We start from the raw sequence: 22,329 nt of genomic DNA on the forward strand, positions 1-22,329 counted from the left end.
AATATACAAAAAAGGAAAAGAGAAGTTAGCTGTACATTGCCCTAAGGCTGAGGTATGGGCCTGAAAGTGATTCCACCCAGCCTTTCCTAGCTGAGCAATTAGCTCAGTGTTCTAGCATAGAGACCTTCCTTGGAGAAAAAAACGGGATTTTAAATACTCATGACTCATTCCCATCTATTTGACATCATCTTTAGATTTTTATTTAACTTTTCCCTTTCACATCAGAGACCTCTGTCCTTGGGTGGTCTGTCACACCACTTCCTGTCAAGTCTCAAGTATTTTTCTTTAGGTAGAGGGCTGAGGATAGTCGATCTTATTTCAAAAGAAGAGGGGAAATTGAATCCAGAAAAACTTTATGATGATCTGTGAGAGAATCTTTTTTCTTTCTCTAGCATAGCTTTCCCAGTGCTGTATCTCTAGCTGGGAACTTGGTGGTTGTTATTTGTGGTGATAGGGAGTGTGTGTGTGTGTGTGTGTGTGTGTGTGTATGAGCATTAAACACTCTGTGGATCTTAACCATTCAAAATGGAAGTCCTTTTATAATTCAATCTTGTGATGCAAACACAGACATTGATTTAACAAATAGAGACCAGATGCAAATAATCCATGCAAGCATAACAAGGAATAACCAGCAGGAGTTAAAGGAAACTCTCTCCCTCCTCACCACCCTATTACCTCATAAGAATTCCTTCCATTTGGAAATAAGCGAGTAGAAAAGGAAAAAATGGGACTATTAAGATGTTTCAAATGGTCTCAAAGTGACAGCTGTAGTAGAGTTGCTGGGATCACACAGGATTGCCTTGGAAACCGCTGAAGTAATTTTAGAGTGGTGCAGAAGTAGACCTGTATCCCCAGGAAAAGTAGCCACCCTGCTCAGGAATGTGCCTCACAAAAGCAAAAATTAATTACAATGGGAAAACAGAGTCATAGCCAGGTGCTCCCAAGAAAACTTGGTTCTCCACAAGTCATTGAATAGGTGTCACTAAAGACGTGAGATTTTACCACATTCCCCAGGGCACTGTGTTTAGACTGCTCAACACTGACAGCAAACAGTTTATTGGGTGAGGCCTAGCAGGGAATCCTAGAGTAGCAAAGGTGCTGCCATCTTCTGCACAAAAAACACTGTGAGATAACTGAAAGGAAATAGCTACTATAAATAAACTCACAAAACGTCTCCAGACCTCCAGGGTGTCTACCATTGCTGTCTTTCTCCACTGCCTTACGAATGGCTGTTTGATCAAGAGACTGAGGAAGTTTTGACTTGTGTAGTGGGAGACATTTTCTGCTGTCGGAATAATTCTTAATTTTTAAATCTGTCTCTCTGTCTCTGTCTCTGTGTGTGTCTCTCTCTCTGTGGGTTCTCGAGAACTTCAGAGGTAACTGTGAATAAACAGAAAAGCCAAAGGCGTGTGATTATAGCTCAGTGGTACAGGACTTGCCTATCATTTGTGATACCCTGGTTTGATTCCTGGTGTGTGTGTGTGTGTGTGTGTGTGTGTGTGTGTGTGTGTGTGTGTGAAAGAGAGAGACAGAGACAGAGACAGAGAGACAGAGACAGAGAGAAAATTTGCATAAAGGAATAGCAATACTTCAAATTAGGATACCAGACTCTAACGAAGCATTTGTGTGAAATCTTCCTGATTTAATTCCTAAGACAGAAATAGACACAAACCTGGCAAGCTCTATAAGGTGCTCAGTAAAGTCTGGTAGAGTGCATGTTGGTAAAAACCCTAAAGCTACTTCTGTAGAGATGTCCTTCTCTTGGATGTTAGTAACAGGAATTACTCAAGTCAACCTCAAATCTCTACCTTGGTTCATTCCCTCCTTCTTGCTTTCTGGAGAAACAGGAAAGATGCTATATTACTGTTCTTATATCTCTATTAAGTTTATACCTAATGATCTTTCCTTCAATCTTTCATTTTGTAGACAACATAGTCCCCAATTTTATAGGTATTTCCTTATTTTAAAAAAGGCAATTTCACAAACATTTCCCTGTGACAATTTTAAGAGCTATGAATTTTTCTTTTTGTTTTGTTTTTTACTTTTTGAAAGAGAATCTCACAATGCATTTCAGGCTGGCCTTGAACTCACCTTGTAGCCCAGGCTGGCCTCAAACTCACAGCAATCCTCCTGCCTCAACCTCCTAAGTGCTGGAATCACAGATATGTGCCACCACGCCAGCTGTCAAGAACTATGAATGTTGAGAAATAATACATATTACTAGATAGACAGAGCCACACTGAGATAAATACTATGCTTTCGCTTTCAGTATTTAAGGCACTGCTTTTTATTGAAATTCCTGCCTTCTCATAGTCTGTGGCAGCACCAGAGGTTTCTGTCTTCCCTCTGGAGCCTGGAATCAATCAGGTGATAGCTGATGAGCCATTCTAATAAGATGATCCCTTGCACTCATTAAACGTCCATTTTCTTGAGGGAAACGGTTGACAACAGCAGGATAGAGCTGTGAGGGAGCTTATAGCAATTTCACAAATTTACCACTACCAGTGAGCTTCATTTGTGTGCTTAGAGCTATTATTAGAAAAACAATGGCTGCAAAATGTACTAGGAAGAAAATTAAGAAATGATAGACTTGTTTTTAAAAGTAAGAGAGAAACTCCTTTTGTTAAAGTATCCAACACTGTCCTCAGGAAGGGAAACAGAAAGCTTCCTCTTAGTGAGATGCACCTCCCACCATGAGTCTGGGGATGTCTGGGGAAGTGAAGCTGGCAGGTGGAGTGAGCTCCAGCCACCCAAGCCTGGGTCTCAGTTGTAATGGCCAAGGCAGAAACATAGATGCAGGGCCCTCTACAAATGAATTCAGCATCCCAGCACAGTGACCACCTTAAAATCCTAAAGTCACCCATGAATGAAGGGACAGATACTGGCGGGGTGAGAGGGTACCCAAGAGTGGAGTAGTGACCAGTGAGGAAGGCGTTCTTGTCTTTAAAGAGGGACAGAAAGGACTCTGCCTAGGACTATGCTGGCCAGTGCAGGAGCCAGAAACGACATGTGGCTAGATATTTGAAATGTGCCTGGTCTAGTTGAGATGTGCCAGAAGTGTAAAATACATACCAACATTCAAAAGTTTAGTGTGAAGAGAAAAATAAAACATATCATCCATCATTTTTATTTTGACTACATGAAATGATAATATTTTGGGTAAGAGTGGTATAAATAAAATACGTTATGAAAATGAAGACCATAACCTAGATGAAATTTGAAAACATTACGCTAAGTGAAAGAAGCCAGACACAAAAGGCTACATGTCATATGACTCTATTTACATGAAATGGCCAATAGGCAAATCCATAGAGACTGAAGGTAGATTACTGGTTGCTAAGGGCTGGGGCAGGGGGATTTGGAGGGAAATGAGAAGTAAGCGTTAATGGTGTGGAGTTTCTTTATGAGGTGGTAAAATGTGTTCTGAAATTGAGTGCAGTACTAGAACTCTGGAATGTGCTACTATGGATGAATCACGTGGCATGGGCTTCTATCTCAAAAACAGTACTTAAAATAAATAAATGTGGGGGCTGGGGATTTAGCTCAGCGGCGTAAGCACCTGCCTTGCAAGCAGGCGGTCGTGAATTCGATCCCTGGTACCGATAAAAAGGAAAAAGATAAAATAAATAAATAAATAAATAAATAAATAAATAAATGTGAAGTTTGAATGCAACAACATTAATTTTACCTGTTTTTTAAAAAATATTTTTAAAATGTGGCTACATGTTAAAATTTAAAATGATATAAGTATGGGCTGGGGGTTTAGCTCAGTGGTACAAGCACCTGCCTGGCAAGTGCAAGGTCATGAATTCAATCCCCAGTACCAGATGAATAAACAAAACAATAAAATAAAATGATATAAGTGGCTTGCACTATCTCTGCAATATACCCGTTATGCTGAAAAGGACCAAGCAAGGATGAAGAAGTTTTGGAAGCAGAGGGCTAGTGACACTTCATCAAAAGCCGTAAGCACAGGACCAAAAAGCAGTCAGAAATGCTCACCTTCGGTGTAGGACAAGAGGGAAGGAAGGGAAGGGGGAGGGTTTTAAGGTTAAGAGCAGTCCTTTACACACTGTGCCACCAGCAACACGACTGAGGACAGTTGAGAATTTCTGGCCCCTAGGCAAATAGGGGGCACTGTCAGGGTCACTTCTCTGGAAGAATTCTTATCAACCCAGCCATTAAAAGGTAGGGCATAGTTGCCTACCCTTTACAGGTGACTGCCCTGGCCACCTCTGGAGCTGAAAGGATCCATATCTTGATCCACCTGTGCTATTTGCATACCTGTAACCCTGCCTCGGTGAGCTGCAGCAGGCAAACCAGGAAACTCTGGCCTTGTCCTGGGGGGTGGAAACTTCTTCAAGGAGTACTGGCCAAAGAGCTTGTCTGGCCTATTTATGGAATGCCATAAACAATCCCTACTCTTAGTCAGAGTCTTGGCTGGGTGCAGCATAAAGAGAAGCCTGGGGTGCTTTCTTGGCATCTCCTCCCACCCAGGTTTCTTTTGTATTCAGTTCTCTTCTTCAGTCCCTGAAAAAATACAAAACAGTTTTTTCAAATGACACAACCCAGTGGCTCCTGGATAAGAAAGCTATACTTAGGTGTCCTTCAAAAGAAACGATCCCATAGCTTGTCTCTGGAGATGGGAAAGATGATTAGACTGAGGAATGGATTTGGGCAAACTAGACAGGTGCATTGTGGCTGCAAGGGTCTCTTTCTGGAGGAGGGTTCAACAGTCTGGAAAGGAGGAGAGAAAGTCAGAGTCACTGTGCTTAGACTAAGAGTGTATTTGACATTATTTGTGTTTTATTCAGCCTCATCCTGAATTCTTCCTATTATCATTAGTTTTTCTCTTGATTAGGTGCCATGTTCTAGTGGACGATGCTGCCGGGTGAGAGGAGGAAAGCATAGAAAATCAGTGTGCAAAGTTTGTGAACCCAGGAGCATTTTTTGAGACAAAGCTATGTTTGTTTGTTGGCTGGTTTGGCCCTCGTGAAGTGACAACAGAAAGTTACCTATGCTCAGAGCTGGCATGGCATCATGTGTGACAGTGTCCCCAGGGTTGCATGACTATAAACTCCTGACAGGCAGTGGTCATGGGTTCTCATGTGTGTGTCTCTGTCCCTGGGTCTGGCACTGGCTAAGTGCACTTCTTGATGGAGAGGGCCATGTGAGACACAGATGTTGGGTTACCGTTTGTGTTATATAATGATGCATCAGGAACTTTGGAACCGACTGGAAATCACTGATTGTGGGCAGCAGTGAAAGCAGGGTTATGGTATAGAACTGGAGGAGGGGACAGTTCTTTCTGACCAAGTTCTGTAAGTGAACTTGACCTTCTGTGTTTGGCAGTTAGCAACCCATATTTTAAGTCAAGGCATTTAAAAGTCAGGATACAGAAACAGTTTCTACCTTCAGAAGATTCTAAAATAGAATTGACAAGGCTCATCTAGAATATTAGAGGGCAGACAACTTCAAAGAAAGCAAAGCCATTTGCTATTTCCATATTTAACTAAGAACTCTCAGATTCTATATAACTCTCTTATGTGGGTAGCAGGCACATGAGCAGAGGAGGCAGAAGTGACCTAAGCGGGGTGAACTAGGAAAGCAGATACTTCAAAGGAGGTAACTTTCTGTGCTATCACGACTAGTGAGGGATAAGCAGGTGAGGCTGGCATCCGGGCTCCCAGCAACGGGCCCAAGTCCATGGTGCCCACATTCCTTGACCTAAGTCACTCTTACTCATGCTATTGGGCTCTGACTCACAGAGTCAGGAGCAGCTGAAAGGAAATGATGTGGCAACTGTGTCCCAAGATCGGTTAAATGCTGGAAACAGAAAAGAAAATCCAATTTTTAAAATGCCATCATATTTTACAAAGGCTGTGCAAGATTTTAAAAGTATGTTTAACATTCCAAGCATTTTCCCTTCTGTGTCTTTAGTGACTGGCTTGGAGAGTGATGCTTTGTTTATTTAACATTTAATCAAAAGAGATTTGGACCCTACCAGCTTTTGAGGAACAGATTCAGTAGTGCTGCCTCTTCCCATTTAGTCTGAAGAGAGAAACTTCAGCCATAAGGAGGATTTGATGTCTGTAATATGTTTTAAAAGATCAGCTGGTCTAACTTTATAGGGCTAATAAAAGGGGAAAATTTTCTTGTTCTTGGGTCTTTTATGAATTATAAATAATCATTCACTTTGGAAGATAGCACATCATAAAACTTTTCACAAATATGCACAAATCCATTTTAAGATTCAAGAAAAAAAATATTCAAAAGTCTCTGATGTGTTCAGTTTTGATTTCGTGGGGAACATATTCTTTTACCATATGGATGCTTTTAAGGGGGCCTTCAGCTGAAGCTCAATAATGACACCCCTGTGGCTAAATAATTTCTTTTCCTTCTAACATTATTTCTCTGTTATTAAAGGTGGAAAAACCTTCCACAAATAGCATACTATTAGAGTGCTTTCGAGGGTATCCTGGGACTCAAGGTTATGTGTCTGCTCCAAAAATACTGTCTGTAATTATCATTCCTCAGTGGTTCTGAGGATGCAGTCTTAGTGTTTCCATTAATTTCTTGATTCTACAAAGTCTGGAATGAGTGCCTACTTTAGATATTCAATATTTGACAGTAAGAGTTTTGCTGTTGTTCTTAAAATCACAAGTCTTTCCCTCTTTTTATAATAACCATTTCTTGGCTTATTTTGTCCACCTAATAAAAAGCTATGAAAAACTATATTTGAAAAGAAAAAGAAGGCAGATATGAGATTCTTCTAACCCCAGCCTTCAGCTTTTCTATGACCTGTTAATACAGACATTAAAAAGTGAAGTCGGAGGGGCTGGGGATTTAGCTCAGCGGCATAAGCGCCTGCCTTGCAAGCAGGCAGTCATGAGTTCGATCCCTGGTACCAATACAAACAAAAAAGACGAAAAAAAAAAAAAAAAAAAAAGTGAAGTCGGCCAGCGATATAGCTCAGGGGCACAGCACCTTCCTGGGAAGCACAAGGGCCTGAGTTTGACTCCTGCTACAAAAAAGGGAGGAAAAAGGAATCATTCAGACTTAATGAATGACTGAAGTGTCTACCCTCCAAAAAGGCACATACCTTTTCCACACTTTACTGTGAATATTTTCAAATATGCACCAAGTTGAAAGAATTTTACAGTGAACTCCATATACCTGTAGATTCTACCATTAAAAATCTACTATTCTTGCTTTGTCATATATTTGTACAGGTATATTTATACATATATCCTTATACACCCCTCTTTCATTAATCCATCTTATGTTTTCATGTATCTAAAAATAAAGTGTAGGGCTGGGGATGTGGCTCAGTGGTAGAGTGCTTGCCAAGCATGCATGAATCCCTGGGTTTGAGCCTCAGTACCATGAGACAAACAAGCAAAAACTGTAGGTATCACTCAATTTCCATGTAAAAACATTGGTTCAGTACTTAATGTTTTGATGTAAAGTTTACATATATTGAAAGATAAAAATTAAGTGCACAGTTTATGAATGTTAATAAATATATATCCAGCTCCCCAAACACCTATCCTCACCTAGGACATTTTCATTACTCCAGAAAGTTTCTACATGCCTCCTTCCTGTTAAACCTTGTCCCCATTCTCTTTCCCAAGCCCAGAAGCAACTCCTTTATATATATATATATATATATATATATATATATATATATTGCCATAGATCAGTTTTTGCTGATTCTAGAATTCTTTTGAAGGGATCAAAGGGTTTGAGTCTGAATGTTTTTGGGATTTTCTTGTGTTTTTGTGTGTAATAGTAGCTCAGTCCTTCTGCTGAGCACTGTTCCGCTGTATGACTACATTACCATTGGTATATCCATTTTTCTTTTGATCGACATCTGGGCAGTTTTTGTCTATTGTGAATAAAGCTGCTGTGAACATTGTTATACAAATCTTCTGATATACATGTGCTTTCATTTCCCCTGGGAAAAGACCTACCTGTGTAATTGTTAGATCACAGGTGATCTATTTGAGTAGAAACTGCTCTTCCTTTTCCCAAAGTGAGTGTACCATTTTATAATCCCACCAACAGTGGATGAGAGTTTATTGCCAACATTTAGTGTTGTTGGGCCTTTTACTTTAAACCATTCTGATGGGTAGATAGAGCGGGTAATTGTGGTTTTAATTTATATCTTTCTGATAACTAAGAACACTAAGCACATTAACATGTGCATATTTGCCATTCATATCAATTCTTTTGCAATGTTCCTGTTCATTTTCTGTTCACACAAAAAAATTTTTGTCCTTATTAGCAAATGAGAGTTCTTAACATATTCTAGCCATCAATCCGTTTTGTGGTTTTTTTTTTTTTTGTACTGGGCATGGAACTCACGAACACATGCTTGCAAGGCAGGTGCTTATGCCGCTGAACTAGATCCCCAGCCCCAGGCATGTTTGTTTTGAAATTATTTTCTTCCAGTCTATTGCTTTCCTGTTCATTTTGTTAATGATTTTTTTTTTTTTTTTTTTTTTTTTTTTTTTTTTTTTTTTGTGGTACTGGGGATTGAACTCACAACCTTGCACTTGCTGGGCAGGCACCTATGCCACTGAGCTAAATCCCCAGCCCTAATGATCTCTTTTTGATGAGAAGTTTTTATTTTGATACAGTCTGGTTTATTTTTTCTTTTGTGGATATTGCTTTTAGTGACCAAAACAAAGCATATGGATCTTAATAAGTGATTTTCCCAAAAATCAAGGTTCAAGAAAATTGAAAGTTTTCCTGGGTCCAGTGTGATAAACGACTTTGCCTAAGAAACATCTATTGGAACAACTAGAGACACCTGTAACCTGTAAAAACTGCTCAAGAGCATCCCAGAGGATAAAGCCAACTGTGGATCACCCACTTTGACTTGTTTTCTAACTTGCCTGGTGGTGTGGATGGCTGGAAAGAGCCACCGCTGACAAAACCATAATCAAATCAATCAAATCAGCCTGTAGGCTTATTGATATAATCAATGGGCTTTTTATAAGTCACATATTATTGAAAGGTTGCATTGTAAATAGTTTGAATGTGTAATACAGATGAATGAAAAAGTCATCCTCAAGAAGCTTTTTAAAAACTAAACCTCATTGCTTTTTGGCCTTTTGGCTAAGATCAAGTGGAATATCGGTTCTTACCTGTTTAAAAACTAAACCTTTTGAAGGAAATCCACAGAGTGATGCAGGTGTCAGTGATGGCATGGCACAAAATGAAGATTAGCCTGAAATGAGAATAGTTTCCTATGAAAAAAGCAGGATTTGGAAAAGTAGAAGCTAACTAGAGGGATGTAGTTATCTTCTGGCCTGTTCTTCGACTGCACATTGAAGCCTTTCCCAAGATTTTACCTCAGATCTTTTGCCAATAGAACTTCTTGTCCATTAAGCTGTTTGAATTTTCTCTTTGTTTCTTGTTTGGACCAAAAGAACACTCAATCGAGACATGACATTTTGAAAACTAAATTAACATCATCTTCACCCCAACTCCATTGGTGTTTTGATCTGATTTCCCCCCAGATACTATCTTGGGGTTGTAGGCTGAATGTGGTCTCTCCACCCTTCATGCAGACTGCCTTGAGTAGCTCCCTCTTTGATTCCATCTGCTCCTAGGGATCATTAGTGATCTCCAATTATTGTCTTTACTTGTAGATTATCCAAGACTGTTTGCTTCTTCTGTTCCTCGGTATTTTTTAATTATTCCTTTTTTACTAGAAACTGCAGCTCGGGAAAAGAATGGGGTGAAACTTAAATAGGTGATCTTTACTATTTAATCTGAGGTTAAGTAATTAACAGTCAAACATGATTGAGGTAGTCAGAAGGGAGAAATAAATGAGGCTAATGTGTGAGACATATGACAAATTATGCCCAGCTATGTAAGTGGGTTAAATCACTTCCTAAGATATTGCCAAGAGCACAAACAAGTGCAGTTAGCACCACATGTAACCAAAGAATTAACACAACATTCTCTAACTTTCTTTCCCATGGAAGTATTAATAGTCTCCACTAAGACACTAGATGATCTGTGGCAAAATCCAATCAACATGGGCCCTACTGGCCTAAAGTGTAGGTAGCACAAAGTAAGTACCTGACCTTGGTGTGGGAGGATGATGAAGCAGTCCTGGGGCCAGTGGTCCTCCAAAATAACTTTCTCCCCAAGATTATTCGTCTTTAGATCAGTGGAGATAGAAGGTGAAACTACCCAATCTTAGAATCTTTTCTCCCACTTTGAGCATCTTCAAAAATGTATACATCACACACATTATTGTAGAACTCTGAAGTCCATTTCAGTCTAAAACCAAGTTAAAGCTCCTAATGTGATCACGGGGTCCTTCATGAGCTGGATAGGGGCTGGATAGGGGCTGTGGGTGGTAGAGGATGGATGCATAGAAAATATACATTGATACATCTTATTTTTCCTCTTCTCTTCCTTCCTCCTGCCCTTTCTTCTTTCCACTAATATTCTTGAGTGGCAGCTCCATCTTTTTTCTTTTTTTTTTTCTTTCTGTTATGGGTCTGAGAGCAGAGTCTGGCAAGAAAGATTTAAGAGACTTTTCTTGTAGCTAATTAAAAACTGGCATAAAAATGAAAAAGTTTGTGATTTCACTGATAACTGGACAGGGAACCAATATTATACAGCAGCTTGACTTACATTTCAGGCAAGATTATGGTGTTTGTTTCTGCTCTATCATCAGAGTTTGAGAGAAACATCTGGCTTCCTGGCAGTGATGCTTTCTGAGGGCTCAGCCATTGCTACCATCGAGGATGCTCTTACTTTATTAGGTACCATAAGGTCTATTTGAATCTCCAAATGTCTATGAACTGGCCAGATCCAAATTTCCCTTCAAGCTAATATTTGTCTTTCATTTGTTTCCTAATTGGCATTCAGGTTTCAGCCCCAGAGAGTGCTGCCAGAGGCATAATGCCTCCCTCGATGGTTACCCTCATTGTCATCATTCTAAAATGAATCTGTAGGATTGTTCTGTGATTTTCAACTTTTCCTTGTGGTAGAAGGTCTGTGAATGTTCAGTTGACATTACGTGTGTGCCTTTCTCACTTCCTGTTTTTAAGGGCTGCACTTATTCGAAAGGGGGGAATATTTTAAATTACAATTCAGCAGTTTTACTAAGGACGGCTGTAAAACACAATGAGCAAGGAGTTTTACTTCCTCCTTAGGATGGTTACTCGCCTGCTTTGAAATCTTGATATCCTCCAATCAGTGGGAATGACTTTAACTTATGCTGTAACATTCTGAGTAGCAAACAGGACATGGCTGGAGCTGTGGAGGGGCAAGGGATTCCTACACACTATAATTCCATTTTTCCAGACGCCTTATTAGTATACGGAAGGCGTCTGTCTGTGCTTGATATTGTTCTATCTTGTTAAGCACCCCCCCCCCCAGGCACAGCATTTGGATTGGTTGAGGAAAACAGTTGCTTAGCCAATCAAGTGAAACCTTTCTCTGGGAACCCTAGCAACACCTGACAATGGTCATTGACAAATGTTAAGAGAAAACCCCTGACAAACCCAAGGAGCCTTTGTAAATGGCTCCTGTCAAAGGTAAACAGGGTTGGTCCTACTTATAGAGCACTCTGTGTGGCCAGAGGAGTTAGTGGCTTGTGTTAGACCTGCAAAAACAGAACTTGGCTGTGGATGCCAGGGCCTGTGTCCAGTACCCTGCCCAAATCACTGTCACTTGAGCTAAACTGAGTTTTGTTGGTCAGAGCTAGTGTTGGGAGTTGGGGGGCTCTGCATGTGTATGTGTGTGGTGGGGTGGGGGTCTTTCATTTGTTCTCAGGCCAACCAAAAGTCCCACCAGAATATTTTCAGGGGTTGGAGAAAGCTCATGTGTGACTTTGGCTTGGGAGTCAGGTCTCTGTTACTGATGTTTTGTTCCTCAGGGTGTGGCAAAAGAAACATATTCCGAGGGCAGCCAGACACCTGGCTGTGTCCTCAGCGGCACCTTTCCCTGCTTTCTGGCCACACATCTTTCACCTCCCAGCTTTACTCTGACCTTGAAGGGGTGAAGTTGGCCGGGTTGCCTCACTTGCAGGCACACAGGGATACTCCTCTCGGCACAGTGCTAGGCCTAACTCAGCCTGCATTCCCGGCTGGAAGGTTTGGTAACTGCGAGATCTGAAGGTAGAGCCAGGAGAGGCTGGGAAGAGGCGGTGCATGGAGAATATGGAAGGGGAGCTGCCAGGAATGTGCACAGACAGTTCACAGACAAACACAAGATCCCACAAAAAGCATAATAGCTGTGCATATGTGATCCTCTCCTAACGTCCCTTGCATCTTTCCAGTTAGTCTAGCCACCTTGAAGGCATATTGCAAAACCTAGTTGAATAATCCATTGTGCAGTGACTATCTGTTAATGAAGCTGAAAAAACCTAAATCATCCAACAAGTAATCTGAATTAATTTTTTGTCATTAGCATTGCTCAACAAACTGGTGTCATATGACAAAGAAAGATTAGGAGACAGAAACAGGCATTCCCACATAGTTATAGCGTGCAAGCACAACCACATACACACAGAAAAATCCAGGCAAGAAGAGCAAATATGCAACACAGGATTCTGGAGAAAGACATCTTCAAGGGCAGTTCATGAATTGAAGGTGTGAAATCCAAGGTGGAACTAGTAAAATTCATTCAGCATCCCCCCCCCCCAAGTGTACCAGATTCCCTCTACCTACTAGCTCCACCCTCCAGGACCATCCTGACTTCAGTTCTCTACATGGGTTGGCACTGAATCATCTTAAAGAATCCCTTGGGAGTATAAGCCCATAATGACTTCCGGTCTTAGCCCTCTGAATGATATTGATTGATATTTTTAAAAGAGGTCTCATGAAGTACAAAAGAACGAAATCTCTAATGACTGAATGGGAAATCAAGAAATATCTTTAGTCTGAAGATTTAGCCTTTCTCAAATATACATACCTTTTTGGTAGAGCCCTCCTCTGCATATTCTTTTTTTTCTTTTGGGTATGCTTATGGCCATAATTGCAGGGGAGAAAAAGTAGTCTACGGTGGGATGCGGTGGGGACTTGCAGTGGGGTGCAATTCATCAGGTATTTAATAGTGAATGAATCCCTAAAGGAGAGAGAGAGGCCAGCAGTCTGAATTTCCATGCAGAAACAAACAAAAGTTATTTTTTAGAAAACTCCGTATCTTTCATTCAGAGAACTTCCATGCTTTCGGTGGCATAAGGTGTGGGTTATTATAATACAGTGTATTCTAACATGTTAAAACCAATTTATGTAGTTATAACTATTTTTCAAATTTATTGGAAATGTGTGCAACTATTAACTATTAAGGTTATGGAACTGCAACAACAAAAGTAACATAAAATGTTTATTTTCTGCCCTGGAAGTTAAGATACTTAAGTCTATCTGTGAAATACAGACAGAAACAACTACAACTGAGTGTATATAGTAAGGTTCTTGGTAAGTCTCATGTCTAGGATCTATAAAATATCTGGAGTTAAGCAGGTTATCTAGAAGAAAAAGGAAAGGTTTTCACACAGAGCTCGTAGTCCACGTTCTTCAATGTAAACTTCACTTAAGGATAAAGCTGAGAACCCACATCTAGGAGAGCAGGATTACTTTCTAAATAGCAGTTTATGGTGAAGGAATTCCTGGCAGTGTACAATGCCTAACACATTATAGGCACAAAAGTAAATATGCTTTGGTGACACAGAAGCATAGATTTCAAATCCACATTCCCTTAATGCACAAATACTCTTAAAGGCTGAAAACTCTGGAACCCCAAGAGTGATATATCCCCACTCCTAGTCTCTGAGATCATTGTTTCCTATTCCCATGGTAACTAGAAGGCCTGAAATTGCCAAAGTTTGAGAGACACTTGAGATGAAAGCCAGGGGGGAAAAATTAACAAAAGACAAATGCTACAGGCAGCATGCATGACAGTGTGGTAAAGTTTTTGACATTTGTTTGGGAAGATTTTCTTATTTCTTTGCTTGGAATAATGTGATGATTTCCAGAATGTAGCAGTAATAGCTTTACACCATGCTGCTGAATGTTCATCCAGTAGATTTTATTCTTTTCTTGAAAGGAAAGACTCACAGGCTGTGGGGGCAATTGAATGACTGTAAGCTGTTCGAAATTGCTCTCCTGGCTCACCTTGATGTTCACCACAATGTGGAGGCCGGTCTAGCTGAAGTGCCCTTGCTCCCTCCCTTCTGCAGAGTGAACAAATATTTATTGAGCACCTACTATTTTTCCAGGTTATCTATCCTACATACAACTAAATGAAAAATTACAACTCAGATAAGGGCTCCCAGGAGAAGTCTGTATAACTGCTGGAGCATGTAATAGGCCAAACTGACCTGGCAGGGTAGCCAGGCTTTCCCTAGGGAAGTGTGATTAAGCTGAGGAGGAGAAAATCAGGCTGTGGGGGACGGAACAGGGAAGGAGCACATCCTGGCAGAGGGAACCTTTGGGCAGAGCTCTTTGGAGGAAATGAGTGTTCAAGGAACTGAGAGCAGGCCTGAGTGCCTCATTTTGGCAGAGCCCCAAAGTGAAGGGAATGAGCTTTTGCCTGGCCCGTTGGAGAGGTGGGCAGGCCAGGCCATTCCTTAATGTATAGCCTTGCCTTTCACAGGATGAGCACATCAAAGATTTGCTCTGCAGCCATCCTCATGCCAGGGAGAACTGAAGTCGTAACTGAATGTACCTGGGGCGGGGGCAGCAGCAGCTTCCTGTTCATCTGAACTCTCAGAATATTGTCATAGACTCTGGAAGCGAAGCACCAATTTCCACAGGTTGTAATTTTATGAAATACTTTAAGCCTAAATCATATTTAATATACACTATTTTATGCATGACAATTTGGTAGGCATCTAGAGTCATCATGGATTTTGACTATTGTTATGGTTGAGATCTAAAATGCCTCCCCAAAGTCTCACATATTAAGAGGTGTGGCTTTGGGAAGGTGACTGGGTCATGTGTGCTCCAAACTCATCAATGGATTAGTGGTTGATGAGCACACGGCTAAAGTGTTGTTAGGAGTTAGGCTCTGGTGGCAAGAGGTATGTCACTGGGGCTATGCCTTTGGAAGGTTTATTATTCTCCAAAGCACTTCCCTTCTCTCTTTTTTTCTGGCTGCTATGGATTAAACAGCTTGCCTCAGCAGTGCCTTCCATCATATTATTTCTGCCTTGAAGCCAACAGACTGTGGACTCCACACTTAAAACGTGAGCTGACTTAAACTTCTCTTAAGTTGTGGGTGTTGGATATTGTGTCCCAGGAATAGGAAAGCCAACTAATACAATTATCACCATGTGTTAACCTCTCAGAAACCAGTTGACACATTTAAAAATTTCCCCATTATCTGAGCCCCAGCTAGGATCCAGGAAGTCTGCCTGCAACCAAAACAAGTATCACAAAGATTGTGCATATTTGAAACAGAGGTAGTGTTTAATGAAGGACGCAATTGATTTTTATTTTACACACAATTATGACAAGCAGTGTCTTTGTATTCTCATGCCACAGCCAAAGGGAAGTAAAAATTCAGAAGAGAAAGAATGTTATTGGTGTTTATATGACAATAAGTAAAAATAACGGAACAGCACAACTATAAAGAAAACAAAAAACAAGGGAAAAACTATAAACACTAAGTAAAAGAAGTAAGATGAATGGAGAAGGGAGAAAGGAAAAGAAATAAATCAAAGAAAATGTAGAACAGAAGCAGCAAAAGGCTGGGGATATAGCTCAGAGGTAGAGTGTTGGTGTGGGTGTGGGTGTGGGCCAGGCCCTAAGGTTCAACCCCCAGCACAAAACAGAAAACAAGTCCAAAAGCAAACAAACAAAAATAACAATGAATCAATCTGAGCCTTTAGATACAGACAGACAACCTTAAATACCACAGCACATCTTAGAGAATCTCTTTGTGCTTATAATAAGCCCTTGTAATATGCTTAGGAAAAGAAAAAGGAAAGAAAGATATCTAGTCTGCAAGGTTAAACTTCGCAGGAGTTCTGGTGCTGAAAAAGTAAATCACCTCTTGGGTAAGCTGTGTATTTAGGATGTTCTCACAAAGCTCCTGCAGAGCTCTGGTTTTCCTGTAGTATGCTTCCGTGGAGATGTTAATTTAGATTTCATGTTGAAAAAAATGTCCAATGTGCCAATGTTTGCTGCAACTTCTTCATTTTCACAAGTTATCTAATTCTAGGTTTGAACAAAGTCACTGAAAGTGACACTTTCCACATCTGAATTGTCATAATTCTATTCTTGACAGGAAGTGAGTTCTTAAATATTTATAAATATTGTAGGTGATAACATACCCTTAATAAATCCATTTTAAAGTTTGATCTTCACATTTTCAACTTTAGTTTTGACATTTATCTCTTTCATGCAAATAAGCTTTATCTACACCTAAGGTGCCCCCTAAATTTACTTGGTAGTCTAAATTCTACTTTAGTTCTTCCAGGTAGGAATGTGAATGAACAGAACACTGTTGGATCACTCTGGAAAATGTTCATGCTATACGCTTGCAAAAATGATTTTTTTTTTTTTTTTGGTCTTTTTTGGTACCAGGGATCGAACTTATGACCGCACACTTGCAAGGAAGGCGCTTATGCCGCTGAGCTAAATCCCCAGCCCCGCAAAAATGATTTCTGGAACCACATTATTTTCTGTAAATATATCCTTCTTCTTTTGGCCACTAGTGAATGTGTTCATACTGTAGCATTTAATATTTTAAATGTATTTTTCTTGTACTGTATCACATAATAGAGATGAAGAATGAAACGGTAAGTTGATGTAATTCTGAGGAAATCATTCATTTTCTAAATTATAATTCTTCTATAGCATCACTTTTTCAATGTTTAAAAGCGGGATTACCCAGTTAATACAAGTAAACCCTGAAATATATATATATCTTTACATTATGCAATTAAATAATTCTTTTATTTTGTGATAATCTTAATAATATACCTTGCAAAATGAAAGAGAAACTCTAAAAGCTATAATTAAATGTTTTGGCTTCCACTAGGTTGTAAGCTTGTTTTGAGGCCTGGTAAACATTCCAGTTCTGAGACATTTTCATTTCATAAGACCTTTTTTCCCATTTTCACAATACTGAAATTGTAGAGATTTTATATAGTTTTTACCTTTTACTTCTAGAGGTTGTGAAAATATTGTCCAAATTACAAAGTATGAGGCAACCAGAGTTATTATACATGTTTATATGTAATCATTTATTTTTCAAAATTCTTGATAAATTTAAAGGCTCTCATCTTAACAGAACACATTTTTCTGAGGAATAGGGTAGAAAAGATTGTTGATCAGTGGGGTGAATACACTTTCTGAGAATTCGAGAAAATTTCAAAGAGTACATCATAACGAATGGAACAGTGTGGGTTAGTGAGTAACAATGTGGTGGGAAATACTTTGTTCCCTACTGTGCTTATTTTGAAGAATTATCCAAATAATGAGTTAAAAAGATTTCAAGCCTCACCCCAGCCCTACAAGTCAAAGTCTTCATAGAAAAGGTAAAGAAAAATCTATATTTTTAACAAGAGTTCCAGGTGATTCTTACAATCTGGCAAGTTTGGGAAATAATGGATAATGGAAAAAGTTCCAGCTTTGTAGCTAGACAGACTGAATTTCAGTATCTGCTTGATTAGGAGCCATATAACTTTGAGCCTCAGTGTCTTCGTTCATTTTTTGTATAAGGGTGGCTGTGGCTTCAAATAAATTACTGTTTGTAAAGAACTATATGTATGCTCTCTAAAAACATCAATAGTAAGATAGTAGTGGCTTGATTCTCCAGGATTTAATGAAGTTAAAATGAACCAATTTTTTTCCTTCTTCAAAGATGGAGCAACTGTTTTAAACTGATCAATTCTGGATTGATCATTCCCTGCCCACTTCTTTTTGCCTAAGAGTGTATTTGTAGGAAATGAGTGGTCAGATAGACTCTTTTGGCACTTTCCCTTATTATCGAACATTTTTCACTGATTGTTACTGCTACTCTCTCATTCTTTGTTCATTTTAGTCACAGTGTTAAATTCTTTGTCCTTCCACTGGGAGAATAATGCCTAAGGTTAAATAAGCTATTTTAGACTTTTATTCCCCTCTAAACAATGGAATTATATTCTTTTTTGTTTTTGTTTTTTGTTTTGGTACCAGGGATCCAACTCATGCCCTTGTGCTTACAAGGCAGGTGCTTATGCCCCTGAGCTAAATCCTCGGCCCAATTGAATTATATTCTACAGAACATAATTGGCTTTAGCTATAAAAATATATCCCTGTATGAAAAAAAACATAGAAATGCACATACCACTGTGTCCATCTTCAGAGGAATTTACATTTCTTAGATCTAATCCAATTTCCATGTCCTGGAATCTTCCTACTAAAGACAAATTATTGTGTTAATTAACTGGAATGAGTAACAATAGTGGTGAGGCAGTCATTTTCTCTTTCTGCATTCTTCCTCCCAAGCACCTGGACTGTGTGTTCTTGCCACAAAAGGGCAGTTTTCAAACTTTAATGTAAAGAAGACTTGTGGGGAGCCTGCCACGTTAATTTCTGTTTATCAGCTCTGAAGTTGTGTGCCTTGTACTCTGGTGCTCTTATAGGGGTTTCCAAAAACTACTGCTCCAGGAATTTGATAAGCCTGTTACATTTAATTCAAATTTTCACTTTTAAATTAGAAGAGAATGGAGGAGTCACGCTAGATTCCTGGCTAGGAGTCGACTTTATTGCTCTTTTTCAATAAATCCCTTTGCCATTCCATCCCTCTATTTACGCATACAGCTGCCAGGAGCCAGGTGGATTGGACCAGTGCAGGAAGCTCTTTCTTCTTTCCTTAAGTACATCAGTTTGGCTACCAGGAGTAGTATTTATGAAGTCTGCCTGTGAGCCTAGCCCCTGACCACACTGGCTAATGTTGTATGATGTGATGTGATGAGTCACTGTATCTGAAAGCTGGAGACTTTCTGTACTTTGATTTCTTACCACTGCCCAATGGTAAACACTGAGACAATTCTACCCCTGATTTAGTCCCTGGGGTAGAGGCCTGCTGGAAAGGGCAATTATAAATTTAGTAATGCCTTACATGAACAGTACAGAAAACACTATAAATCCTCAAAAATGAGAGGTGGCACAAGCAACAGCCAATGATGACACAGCATCACTTGGCTCAAGGGTGTAGCTAATTTCTAGGGTCACAGAAGCCTGCAGTGCAGTGCTGGGCACTTGAACTACAGAGATGAAGGAGGAATCTTCCCAACTCTTTGAGAATTCCTTGCCAGGGAAGTGAGAAGGCTCAGTGAGAAGGCTCAGGCAAGAGTAAATGACTGTGATGTTGTGCAGCCTGGTACAAATATCACAAAAAAGATCCAAAGGGTTAGGGAGGTCCAGAAGAGACATCACACTGGGTGGATTTTTCCAGAGGAAGTAGTATTTGAACAAATCTTTGAAGCAAGGGGTAGGAATTTGACAAGTTGAAGCAGAGAGGAGGGAGGGAGGCAGAGAGATTGATTCAGAGAGAAAGAGAGATGCACACAGAGAGAATGTGAATGCAGACTGCAGTAACATCTTGTCTTGAGCAAAAGTGGGGAGTAGAGAAGTTCTGTTGGGATAAGATAAAATTCCTGTTGGGAAAACTGGAAAATATGCTTTTGAGTTTTAGTCAGAGACTGGAAAGTTGGGTTTGGTTGACATCAGATCTGAGTTTGGCCTTTTTCAGTAGGCAGCAGGGAGCCTTCAGAGCAGGAGGGTGACACCAGCAGAAATGTACTTTAGTCAGCGCAGCAGCTGGGTGGAGGAGGATTTGGAGGAGGAAAGGCTATACAATCACACCAGTGAGGCGGTTCTTGCAGAGTGAAGAGGAGGAATAATTGACTGTGAGCAGCAAAAAGGGCCAGGAGAGGCAACACAGCAAGTAAAAACGTGAGAGTCACAGGCAAGAGCCAAAGTTAAAGAGAAATATAGCTTGGGGACCTGGGAACAGGTGACAGAACCATAAAAACTCAAGAGAAAGAAGAGAATCTGTACTCTGCAGGAAGGTCACACAAACGCAAGAGATGAGTTGTTGACAGACAATGCTTTGGGAAAAAGGTCTGGGGTGAGTGGTGAAAATTCTCCAGGGGTGGGTCACCAAAAATACAGAGGACCACAATAGGTTGTAGGGTGTAGGTTAACCAATTTGAAGGAAGAGAAACTAAAAATGGGTACAAGAAGACAAGTTCAATACAGTCGTGGGAAAGCAGCAAGTCAGGGAAAGGTGTGTGTGTGTGTGTGTGTGTGTGTGTGTGTGTGTGCAAGGGTCAGTTCAAGAGGGCGAGACCAGTGTCAGAAACTGCAGGATAAACTGGATCAGATACAGCAGCTGGAGACCATGATTTGTTCCTTAATTAGAACTAAACTAGACACCTTCCAGAGAAGGGCGCTGCCTTAAATCTTTGGTTCATTGTAATATGGAAATAAAGGTAAGGCACCTCTTAAGGTGTCTATTTTCCTGTTTAGTGTGAATTAACTAATGCTCTTCCACTAATATCCTATACAGCCCTGAATGAGTCATTTACCCTCTCTAGGGGCACTGGTTTTGTCATCTTTAAACCCTGCTGTGTACGTGTGAAAATGCCTGGTAATTATCCAAGCTTAAATTCTACCACGATGCGTTTTTCTGGGCAGAATACATAGAGCTCAAACGGTCTTTTCGACTCGGTCATTCATGTTTTAAAATTAGTTTTATTTTTAACAAGATCTACAAATGAAACAACTGGAGGAAAGAGACTTCGCCATCCATTTGCTTCTGAAGATCTTCCCAGTCCTCTGCCAAGGCTTTTTCCTAGGCGTTGAGGAGGTGCCCAGAAAAATATCAGACCGATATACAAAAACATAATGTCACCAAAATTTTCCTAACAAGCAGCAAAGGAAAGTCGGCCAGCGTCCCATCTCCAGGGACCTGCAGCCAGGAGCTCGGGCAGGGCCGAGGAAGAGCTAAGGTCTCCGCCGCCTTTGGCCCTGCATTCGAGATTTTATTTAAAACGCCAGTAGTGCTCTATTCAGGCAACGAGGCCGGCTGTGGGTAACAGCCAATAACCTGAGAAGACGCGAAGGTGTCAAGGGAGATACGGTTTATCTTCAACAACCGGACAGTATCTCTAACACTGTTTACAGTAAAAACAGGAGGTGGGGCAAGGAGGCAGGGTGTCTAACATGGCAATTAAATCTGCGGCTTGGACAGGATCTGCCTGACCTCGGAGGAGTGCAGTCCCCGCTGCAGACCCACGCCGGCGCTCTGCACTCCTCTCTTACTGCCCGGCTCCCGTGGCCTCGTCAGGGGAGGACGACCCGTCCCGACGCCGCCAGGCGGCAGGGAGCGCGGGAGCGAGGTCGTAGCCGGGTCGCGGCCCCAGCGCGCACCGGGCTCCAGTCTGCAGGCGGCGGGGCCGTGCGCCTGCCCCCGCGGCGTGTGTACTCACAAAGGTGCGCTCGCTAAGTCCATGGCCCGGGTGTGTGCTCCACCCGGAGCTGCAGGACCTGAGGTCTGGAGCGCGGTGCCGGCTCCCCGAGACTTCCTGGCCGGCGGGGCTGAGAGAGTGCAAGGCGGGGCGGCCGCGGTCGGCTCGGGACTGCGCGGTGCAGCGGCAAGGCAGATCCGAGCACGGAGTACCTAGCTAGCTCGGCTTGGCACGGCTCCCAGAGCAGACGCGGGGCTCGTGGCTCGGTGCGCTGCAGGTTGGCAGGTCAGGGAGGCAGGCGCTCTTCCTCCCCACCCGGGTCTGTAAAAGTGAAGTGGAAAACAGCCACCGAGCACAGCCTCCTCCCCGCCCCCAGCGCCGCAGTCGCGGCCGGGGTGGGGGGAGTTCCTCTGGTCCGACTGGAAGGGAAGCAGGGGCCGCGGCCGCGCCTCCTCCGCTTTCCTCTCCACTCGAGTCCCCGGGGCTCGGAGCAGCATTTCTTTGTTTTGAACGCGCCTCCTCCGCCTAGAGGCTTTTTCCCCCGCGGGCAGGCTGACGGGGGTGGGGCATCGGGTTGCGGGCCCCGCCCCCCACCTAGCCCGGAACCCTCCTCTCAGTACACCCCGCTCCTCTTCCCTCCCCGCTGCGACCCACGAGGCGCGTCCTCACTTGTCCGACATCAAAGGGAGGCAGGGAACTGGAGGAATAAGCTGAACAGGCTGGGGGTGCAAGGACCTACCCACCTTGGACTGGACCCGGCGGCCCGCCTCCTCCCGCGGGAACCCCGAGCCCCGCCCTCCGCGTCACAGCGGCCTGACATTCTCACAACCCACCCGGCACCAACCCCTCCACCCCCGCCGCCCCCGTGTCCGCCAAATGCTCTATTTATG

At 41.8% G+C, this 22,329-nt stretch overlaps 1 long non-coding RNA gene and 1 pseudogene across 1 annotated transcript; one reads left to right on the forward strand and one right to left on the reverse strand.

Moving 5' to 3' along the window:
• The first annotated feature begins 9,103 nt into the window (after nt 1-9,103).
• LOC111754819 (U2 spliceosomal RNA) lies at nt 9,104-9,188 on the forward strand (annotated as a pseudogene).
• Nucleotides 9,189-20,703: 11,515 nt separating this feature from the next.
• LOC134478103 (uncharacterized) lies at nt 20,704-22,190 on the reverse strand. The gene is made up of 2 exons (XR_010050497.1): nt 22,109-22,190; nt 20,704-21,760 (listed from the first exon to the last, which is right to left on the reverse strand). It is a non-coding gene; the product is annotated as an uncharacterized LOC134478103 (long non-coding RNA).
• Between the last annotated feature and the right edge of the window lie 139 nt (nt 22,191-22,329).

This window comes from Cavia porcellus, unplaced genomic scaffold (assembly GCF_034190915.1).
Source record: "Cavia porcellus strain 051 isolate PalLab524CR breed Dunkin Hartley unplaced genomic scaffold, mCavPor4.1 scaffold_11, whole genome shotgun sequence".
Lineage (NCBI taxonomy): Eukaryota > Metazoa > Chordata > Mammalia > Rodentia > Caviidae > Cavia > Cavia porcellus.